Source organism: Canis lupus, chromosome 37 (assembly GCF_003254725.2).
Source record: "Canis lupus dingo isolate Sandy chromosome 37, ASM325472v2, whole genome shotgun sequence".
In the NCBI taxonomy this organism is placed as follows: Eukaryota; Metazoa; Chordata; class Mammalia; order Carnivora; family Canidae; genus Canis; species Canis lupus.
In genome coordinates this window covers 2,614,715-2,625,173 of record NC_064279.1, presented here as the reverse complement: position 1 = coordinate 2,625,173, position 10,459 = coordinate 2,614,715, and positions in this window count along the sequence as shown.

The following is a 10,459-nucleotide window of genomic DNA, read 5'->3' as shown; positions in this document are numbered from 1 at the left end:
CTTGCTTTCTAACAAAAAACATCTGACTTCCTTGTTTATCTTAATAAACATGTTAAATCACATCCTGTATTTTCTATAAATTCAAATTCATAGTGAAATAGACTGAGACAGACATGAGTTTGTTGCTAAAATAATACAGAAAGAAGGTGCGGCATGCATCAGTGATTCTTATCAAGTTTGCTCTGCTCCTCTCTTACAAAGCCATCCTCAGGATCCGTGCAGTCTCAAATATCACTGTTCTGTGGTACAATAAGATTAGAGACGGGTCAGACGCACGCTTTTCTGTAGAGAATAAAGGAGAGTGATCGTGAAGGGCAGGAGGGAAGGATAACTGGCCCACCACAGCCATTCTCTCTGGGAGATTCATTTTAGGAAAGAGTCAGTGCAGACCGAGGATCTGGAAATTGATTCCCTTAAAGGTTTCCATGACCTTCGAGCTCCTGAAATGTCTTCTATGCTTCCAGGTTTGTATGGGCCCTTGTTTGAAAGCTGCTGCTTTAAATCAAACAAAACAAATAAAAATTTCCAATTCAACTAAAAACAGAAAGGGATTCGTTAAGTCAGAACACTAGCCATGATGCCAGGGCTCAGAGTACAAAGTGCACGTGAGAACACCTTCTCACGTAGGATCCCCTCTTTAAATGACTTTGAAGGTTTTCTCAGGTAAGGTACACCTTTAAAAAAAAAAAAACTTATTATATTTAAATTCAATTATTTAATGTATAGTGCAGTCTTAGTTTCAGGGGTAGAGTTCAGGGATCCATCAGTTGCATATAACACCCAGTGCTCATGACATCACGTGCCCGCCTTAGTGCCCATCACCCAGTTACCCCATCCCCCACCCTCCTCCCAGTATACACCATTTGAAGGTAAATCATGCAGACCAAATTCTTATAATCATGAAGTCCCATGCTTTAACATCAAAAAATGACTCTGAACTATCCCCAAATTCCAGTGATTATGTAAAAAACAAACAAAAACTGTTCTCCAGAACTCAGGCAACTCAGCTTTTGAGACACATATGTAAATTATATGGTTGTGACCCCCATCTGTCCCCCCTCATCCCCGGGCTTAGATTTCCATCATATACGTAAGGTCTTCATTAGGTCTATAGTCGACAGTAATTATTGTGATTAAATTGACCTTAATCACAGCACCTGGGTGGCTTAATCGGTTAAGCATCTGCCTTCAGCTCGGGTCATGGTCTCTGGGTCCCGGGATGGGGCCCCACGTCAGGCTTCCTGCTCCGTGAGGAGTCTGCTTCTCTCTCTCTCTTCCTCTGCCCTGACCCTCTGCTCGTACTGTCTCTCTCTCAAATAAATAAATAAATAATAAATAAATAAATAAATAAATAAAAGCAATAAATAAATAAACCTTAATCTACCAGCAAATTTTTTAGTGCATACTCCATGCGGGCGCTGTGCTAAATTTTAAGAAACATGTTTATCAGGTCACTCCTCAAGCTCATCCAAGATGCGGATGAACCAATGGCACATTGGTATCGCGAACTAGCATCTTACTCCATTTGAACTTAGAATGTTCTAACAAGCTACTCTCCTTGGGTAAATCTGTCTAATGTTGGCCTAACTTTGAAAAACCTTTATCCAGTGCTTCCTCGGCCCCTTCCCACCTCCCAACCCTGCTTTTAGACTAAAAACAGTGACCTCTTTATGGACTTGCCAGAAGCCACCAGCAGCCCAGCTTTATCAAGAGGATTCTCGCTCCTTTGTACCTGCCTTTCTTGCCTTCCCTGGCTACAACCTTATCGCTCTTGTTCCTTCTTCCTCCCTACTCCCAGAAATTCTCACAAACTGGCCTCTTTCTGGAATGAACCTCTCCCTCTCGCTTCCTACTAAACTCTGCTCCCCCTACAGGCCCCAGCACAGTCGAAAAGCCCCTGTTCTGCTCTCTGACAGAGACTTGAACCTCCGATCTTAGTTCGTAATCACATTTTTGCTTCTTCTATTATTTGATTATGTCTGTCTCTCTTACTAGCCTCAAAACTACATGAGGGCGGAGCCTGTGAATACTTGACTCCGTAGTATCCTTATGGTGCCTGGAACCTAGGAGAAGCTAAATCACTGTCTGTTAGCTGTAGGTATGAATGGTCTAACCTTGCTTGGGAAACCCCAGACCTGGATCATCACAATATACTCAAAGGGACAAGTCTCTGAGTGTGGTTCCCAAGCCTTGTCTTGCTAGGTCCAGGGAGCCTGTTAGGTATTCCTGAGACTTTTGCAGACACCTGCCTGGTACAGGGAGCCAATGAAACAGAAACTAAGAAGTGTGTTTCCCTGGTGGTCAACCCTACAACTGCACTCTCCTGCCTCAAGAGTCCAGTGGTCCCCTAAGGCCTCTCCCCCCTGGGCTTGAATTTCACCTGCTTTGTTCACGCCTCAGCTACCTGCACCTAACAGGCTGCCTGCCACCTACTGGGTGCTCAGTAGATAGTCATTGAATAAATCAATGAATCAATCAATCCTTGACCTGTTTCCCCTTGAGTAAAAAGCCCCCTGAAACTGCCCAGTAGCATAAGTGTTTGGCTCCTATGCACTGTTCAACACTTTTCTACATTAATCTCTCTCCTTTAAAAAAAAAAATCTTCATTTAGTTTCTTCTTTGATTCATTAATTTCCATACACAAACTGCCAATTCACTCTGAGAGGTAGGCGGCAATATAACTTAAGTTGACCAAAAAAACTTTTCTCATAACCTATAAAAAGCAAAGATGAAAACAGTTGTCCCACTCTTTTCTTAGCCAAATGTGCCTTGAAAGATTTGATTTTTGAGCTCAGAATCCAACTCTCTAATTATCTAAACAATTCTACCAAGTACAAAACACCATATTTACATATGCAAAGCAAGAATGAAGAATTAGAATACTTAATTTATTCACACAATTGAATGTTGAAACAACTACAGATTCAGATACTTTTTTTTTTTTTTTTTTTGCAAATTCCCATCTCCAAAGTGGCTTGATGCTAAATCTACTTTTTTACATAACATTGTGGTCCTCGGTATCTCATCTCTACATAATTGATATTTTAGGAATTTAAGTTTTTAGGTAAATATTTGGAATATGTTTGCAAATTAAGGTTCCCCCGAGCAAGGTTGTTAACCTACAGGCCTCTCTTGAAAATGAGGTCCTTGGTTTGCAAACATTTTAATACCTAGGTGAGGAACAGAGAGAGGCTGCCTGGATGGCTTAAGAGCTTTTTCTTCCTGGGTGGACTCATTTAGGTTGAAAGTGATTATTTTGAAATCCATTTCATTCTAAGCAAATGTCTCCACCCTGGGAAAATAAAATAGAGCAACTGCTGGCTAGCTCCTAAGCAATTGTTGCCATTTTATTCAGTGTTCTACCTTAGTATTCCCAGTGGTTTAAATGAATATCCATAATGGCCCTTATCCTTGTAGTCCCGTCTAGAACTTACCTCATTCAAAAACAAACTAACCAACCAACCATATTATAATGAAATTATGACCTTACGTGAGTCTTTCTAGGTCAACACTAATGCTCTCCTTTTCTAATTTTATACCAGTTCATAGCAGAGTTTAGGTCCAACTCCTTCCTGGAATGACACATTTTCCACTAAGTAGTCTTCTGGCTGTTTAGTGCTGAGCATCACGCCTGGAGGGATGTCTCCCATGAGAGCACCTCTAGGTCCATAAACTCCCCTACACAAACCCCCCAGGCTGTCCTGATCTACCTTCTCTTGGCTCGGTAAGTGAAATTATCTGTAAAATAAGGGGAGAAAAGAAACTGATAGCTGAACAAGTTTTAATAAGTGGAAAAATTAAAATATAATAATTAACTTAATGCTTGGACCTTTGAGTGCCTTTATTTTCCTCAGTTTCACTTTTTCCTGCTTATTGAAGAATCAAAGCTTCTTTATTTCACGAAGATTGCCTTAAGAGCTTAAAACTCTCTTCTGCTAGTTATCTAGAGAACCCAGGAAATAGTTAATTGAAAGACATTGCTTTTTTTTTTTTTTTTTCCCCAACTGGTTGCCTCGTTTTATCCTAGTGCAAGGACTAGCCTTGAAAGCACAAAGCCAGAATGTGACAGTGTGAGGCACATCCAGACACGGCACTATTCCACACGGCCTTGGGGGGAGGAAGAGGTGGAAGGCATCTGCACACTCCAGATACAGGAACTTTGAATACAGTTGTCAAGTGTGTCAACTTTGCCAAGATATCCAGCTATAAAAATACCTGGAATAAAATAAAATAATAAAATAAAATAAAATAAAATAAAATAATAAAATAATGAAATAAAACAAAATGACAGATTCATTATTGTAATCATTTAGGAAGATAACAATAAGGATTGATTAGGAATCACTCAGCCTCACTTTAGAATAAGGATTACAGGTCGGTTACCATGCAGCAGATTCCAAAGAACGTACTAAAAATAATACAGTGGGTCCCAACATGTATTTTAAATTCTCTTACTAGGAGTTAGAAAGCACCTGACCCATGGTACCAAATGATGCATTTCTTATCTGTCCTCAAAAATACCTTCTTGGTGTCTCTACCTCTCATGAATAAATAAATAAAATCTTAAAAAAAAATACCTTCTTGAAAATGGTGCTGATTACCCTGTGAGGCCCCATCCCAAGATGAGTCCTAACTGCATACATTGTCACTCCTAAATGTATTCGAAGGACACAGCTTTTCAACCAGAAGCTCTGCTAAATTCTGTACCTTTCATCAGTTGCTTATTTCCAAAGTTAATGATGTCACCCTACAACTTTCTACTCCTGAGTCGTCTATAAGACTGTCACCTAGACTTCCAGAATTTGCCTGATTCTTCTTTTTGGGTTATCACCTCCATGGGCAACTGAGGGAGGTGATCAAGGAGGCAGGGGTGTTATGTCCACGGTTCTTTGAAGTTTTTTTGTTAAAAGCTGAAATTCAGAAATGGAAATTCTGTGACCTTCTTCCACCCTTCTTCACAGATATCATGCCCTAACAATGCTGCCCCCCTTTTTTTGTTAAGATTATTAATTTATTTATTTGAGAGAGAGGAGGAGGAGGAGCAGAGGGAGAAAGAGAGAGAGATTCTCAAGCAAACTTCACACTGAGCTCAGAGCCCGACCTGGGGCTCGACCCCACGACCCTGAGATCACGACCTGATGGGAAATCAAAAGTCTGATGCTTAACCCAATCAAGAGTCTGATGCCACCCACGTGTCCCTGCTGCTACCTTTTAACACATTAATTCTGTGTTTGTGACTGTGTCCTAGGGAAATAACGTATGATATACAAAAAAACTTAATGTTCAAAGATACTAATAAAAACATATCATTGTAATAAAAAAATTGAAAATATTCTGAATAGCCAAGAATAAAAGAATGATTAAGTTAACTATGAGGGATCCATTACAAATTTATTTGCAAAAGCTTAAAATAACATGTAGGTATGTATTATAACGTGGGATATAACATAATAGATTGAAAATCTGCATACATGCACACACGGTATTAGCTTCCTGTTGCTGCTGCAAAAAATCATCATGAACCTAGGAGCTTCAACAACCTGAATGTACTATCTCCCAGTCCTGGAGGTCGCAAGTCTGAGATGTGTCTCAGTGGGCTGCCATCAAGGTGTCTGCAGGACTGCATCCCTCCTGGGTGTTTGTTCTGGAGGAGAAATCATTCCCCTGCTTCCTATAGCTTCTGAGGCCATCTGCGTTCCTCGGCCTGTGGCCCTCTTCTCCAACAAGCCACCATCTTTCTGGCATTCTTTCCTGTCCCCTTCTTCCACTTTTAGGGACCCTCATCGTTACATTGGGCACACCTAAACACTTTTTTTTTTTTCTAAGGGTCACAGCACTTTGTTTTGGAGGGGAAAAAAAAAATCCAGAATTCGGTTGATGTAATAAAGGGATACGTTAAACTACAAATTGGGGAGAAGAGGCTGAAGCCGGCTAACATTAGGTCCTTGTTCTCTCGTAGGCCTACAGGTAGCACGAAATATAAAATGCACTCACGCTGCGCACGTCACAGGCCGTATGTTTGCCCAGCCTTTCAGTGACACGTACAAACCACCTGAGCTTCCCTGCTGTGCTTTACGGTTGCAGGAGCCCCTGACAAAAATACAGCTTTCTGCTGCATGGTGGGGTGGGGTTTATTTTCTCTATATTCGCTCTATTTTATTTATCCACATGCACAGCTACGAGTTGCCCTCATGCTTTTTCTGATATAGTTAATTATAAAGCTGAAACGACAGCAGGATAATGAAGTATCGGGCTGAGGTCCTCGGTGGATGCTGGAAACGCTCTGTGACCGCCCCTGTGGACAGGAGCCGACCACCTTCCAGCGTGACCTCTGACCTCCAGGCTCGGGCTCGGGTGCTGGGGAAGGGTGCTGGGGAAGGAGAGGTCCGCGGGCCTCGCCACCTCCTCTGCTTGGGGCAGGCGAAGGTCAGGGGCGGGGCTGGGGCCCGAGGCAAGACCCCCCCATCCCTCAGAAAGGACACCTGAACAATCCAGGGTAAGCCACCTACTTTAAGATCTGCTGATTAGCAGCCCCAATCCCACCTGCAGCTCTAATGCCCCTTTGCCGTGTAACCTCACATATTAGGATTAAGATGAGATCTTTGGGCTGAGGGGGATGGGGATATTATTCGACCTACATACACTGTGAAGAGAAACAAACCAAACAACCAAACAAAACTAAAAACAAAACAAACAATGGCACAAGTAAGCACAGAAAATCTAGGTGTGGCTCAGTGGAGTTGTGCGTTATTGTTTTATTCTGCGTGTTTTTCTGTGATTTCCAATTTTTCCCAAGATTTGTTATTTTCTTTTTTTTTTTTTTTTAAGATTTTATTCATTTATTCATGCGAGAAACAGAGAGAGAGGCAGAGACACAGGCAGAGGGAGAAGCAGGCTCCATGCAGGGAGCCCGACGTGGGACTCAATCCCGGGTCTCCAGGATTACGCCCTGGGCCAAAGGCAGGCACCAAACCGCTGAGCCACCCAGGGATCCTGATTTGTTATTTTCTAAATATTAATCAAATTCTTATTTTGATAATGGAGAAAATCAGTCTCATCAAAAAAAAAATTGTTTTAAATCCCTGTGGCTACAGTAGCCTAGAATTTTATTCTTTTATCCTTTCATGTGAATTTTCCTACTTGCAGATCAACTAGTTAAAGGGAATGAAAGAATAATAAGTGCAAATAGTTATTGATCAGTACAATTCACCCTGAAAATATATAGTAACACCAACCCCATTGACTTAGAGAGCTCAGAATTGTGTGTCAGCTTGTAGTTATGTGTCTTATCTCTCCAATTAAAAACCAAACAATTTAAGAGCAAGTATGAATCACATTTTTTATTGTCAAATGGTTAAAGAGACTGTTTAAAGGAGAATATAATCTGGCTCTTACACAAATATAACATGAACATGTCAAAGATTTTAACTTAATAATTAATGAGGCGACCTGTAAGGTGTGTTCAGAGGTCTGTAAGGTCTGTTCAGAGGAGAATTTAAATTTATTAATTAAATTTAAATTTATTAATTTATACATATATGATCAGATAAGGAATTGTGAAATACATTTACAATTAGATGCCAAACAGGTCTATTCACAGAGCTATAATCAATTTCTTTCCACCAGATACAATTAACTTACATTTCCACAGACAAGAACTGTTATGTTATTATCACAATTCTCTACAACTTAGTTACAAAAATAGCCTAAAAGACAATGAAAATCAGAGATAAACCAGAAGGTCAAGCTAGACAAGACATTTGAGATTCTCTTTATTTTTCTTTTCTTTTTTTCTTTTCTTCTCTTTTCCTTCTTTACCTTTTGGCTTTTTCTTTCCGGCCCCCTTCAGTATTCCTCAATTTTTTCTGACAACACAATACCTCGCACAGTACCTTGTGTGCAGTAGGCACTCGCTATAAATTTGGAGTTTGAATATTTCATTAAAAGATCAATTATGAAAAAAAAAAAGATCAATTATGTGCTTACTGCACTAATTGTCCTTAGGATGTCAGTCACCCTGCTACTCTTTTTCTTTGTCTAAGTCCCCTAGTTCTTTGCCCTTTTTTCCTAGCTGTGCTTAAGTTATAAGAAGAGAAACGTTTCTGGCATCTGGGTTTAGCTGGACTTACTGGGGCAACATCGCAGGAGGAGAGTGAGTCCCTGAGAGTGACTAGTTTCATACAATTATGACAAGAAGTGGTCTCAGGCCTCATAAGACTAGAAGTGATTGACTCTCTCCCCTATCTTGAGCAGGAACATCTGTGGCCCTAAAAAAACCAAAAACACTCCCGAGATGGCCAGGCAGCAGTTGGCATTCTGGCCTGGCCCATGAATCTAGAAGATTTCAGGAAGAGTTCCCTCCGGTCTCCCAAAGTTAAAATAAGCTGTATGTTTTTCGAAAAGCTTAAAGTGTTTTTGTTGTCGTTTTTTAGAAAAATCTTTTATTTTTAAAGAATTCATTCCCATAACTTCAGCAAAGAACCATCAACATTGATGGACTTTTCCTTCGGGAGCCAAAGCAACTAAATAGCTTCAGGACTCTTGGCCTCAGGCCATGAGATTTGCCAGTTGAGTAAAGAGGCAGAAATTAAGTGCAATGAGAATTCCAGCTGAAGTCATCGAAACAGGAATGCTAAAACAAAATTAAAAAAAAAAAATCTATGCAAGGTTCCAGTTATACCAACAACTTCAAAAATAATAATCGCTGTATTTAAAGAGGCTCTGCATGGAGAGATGTGGATGCAATCTTGAATCTTGCAAGTAGGATCAGCCCCCCAGTACCCTCGGAGGCGCAGGAGCCGAGCAAACCAAAGGAGCTGGGACCCTGCAGCGGTTTACAACGCGAGGGGCCCCTCCGTCCATGAGATCACGACCCAGGACAAATCTTCCATGACCACTTAGAACTGCCCCTCAGGTGAATCGATTTTGCGATTTGGAAGCACACCTGTATTGAAAAGGCACGTTTGCACGGCACCCATGGCACACCCTGCGCTGGGGCGACTGTCCCCAGGGGCCACCAGGCCACCAGGCCACCCCGCCGTGCACCCTGAGCAGCACGCGGCTCTCAGGGCCCATGGGAGCCTGGGGCTCTGTCCCACACATACCCCCCTCCCCTGTGCCTCTCCGATTCCGCAAATCGGTGGGTTTGCATGTGACATTTTAAACCCCGTTGCCTGATCTTCCTTCTAAGTGACTCTTGAACCTTAGATTGGAGGAGGAAACCACACGCTGTCTGTTTCCATGCGACCCGAATTGTTTTCCTTGAAGACCAAGCACCCCGGGTGCAGAGGCAGCCGCCCGTCCCCTCGGGGGCCGCCCATCTAACCCTGCCAGGCTTCTGGGCCCTCCCTCTTCCCACGAGCCTGCAATGTCCGGGTGCACTTGCAAGGGACCCAGAAGGAGGATGACCCCTTGGCCGCAGGCATTCCGAGCGTCTCCTTCCCTTAGGGTCCAAGCCGCCCCGCATCCCACGGGAAGCCCGTGGGTCAACCCCCTAACTGAGAGCGAGGAGGCACCAAGCAGACCCGAGCCAGGGGTGATTTATGATCAAGTTAATGGGATCCTAATTAGCACTATACGGTCCTGAAGGATCGTCCGCAGAGGCTGCTCTGGAAGCCCTTCTTCCAGGAGAGCCAGGGCGCGGTGGCCGTGACCGTGGCCTCGCAGGGCCCTGCCCCGCATGCTCACGCCCAGGGCCTCGCCTCCCCAGCCTGGCAAGCCCTTCAAGGCAGAGAGCTAACGATGAAGTTCCGAAGGGAAGACAAAAACCACACCTGAAAAGGCAGCAATCTGTTCGGGCCCCATGACCCTTGCTCAGGGGACATCTGGGTAATTGCCCAATTCCTTCTGATTTGCAACATGGATTGTCATCAGCCTGAGTCATGTTTCATGAAGCTACCAAAGAGCCCTTCGGGCCTGCTGTCCAGGTCCTTTTAAGAGTGGGATTGTTATTAGAGTTAAGAACATCTCAGAATTAAAAATGGAATGTTATTAAAAGGAAGAGCCCTTACTTACTGAGGCCTGCCTCGTGGCAAGCGTGCAGCGGTGCCGTCCCGAGCCGAGCGGGAGCCGGGGTCACGCAGCAGGTGGCCCATGAGCCTGGGAGCCAGTGTCCGGGACGCAGGCGCCGCAGCGGGAAGAGCCGCCGGGGCAACGCTGGCCGAGCAGGCGGGTGTCTAGGGTTAGAGCTGGGAAGGGTATCCCAGGAGGGAGGAGGAGAAGGCTCCGTGCTTATTAAGGAAAGAAGACAAGCGTCGAAGAGAAGCCCGTGTTCAGACTCACTTTCACACTTTGTAGATTTAATTAGCTTCTTAGGAAAAAATCATATTCAAAAGGCAACAACAGCTTAAAAATCTCTGGCGGCCAACACTCACAAGCCCTTCCGGCCATCTCGGGCCCTCCTCGATCTGATTCACTGGCGTCCCGGGCCTTTCCAATTGCCCGGCCAGCCTAGGCAGGG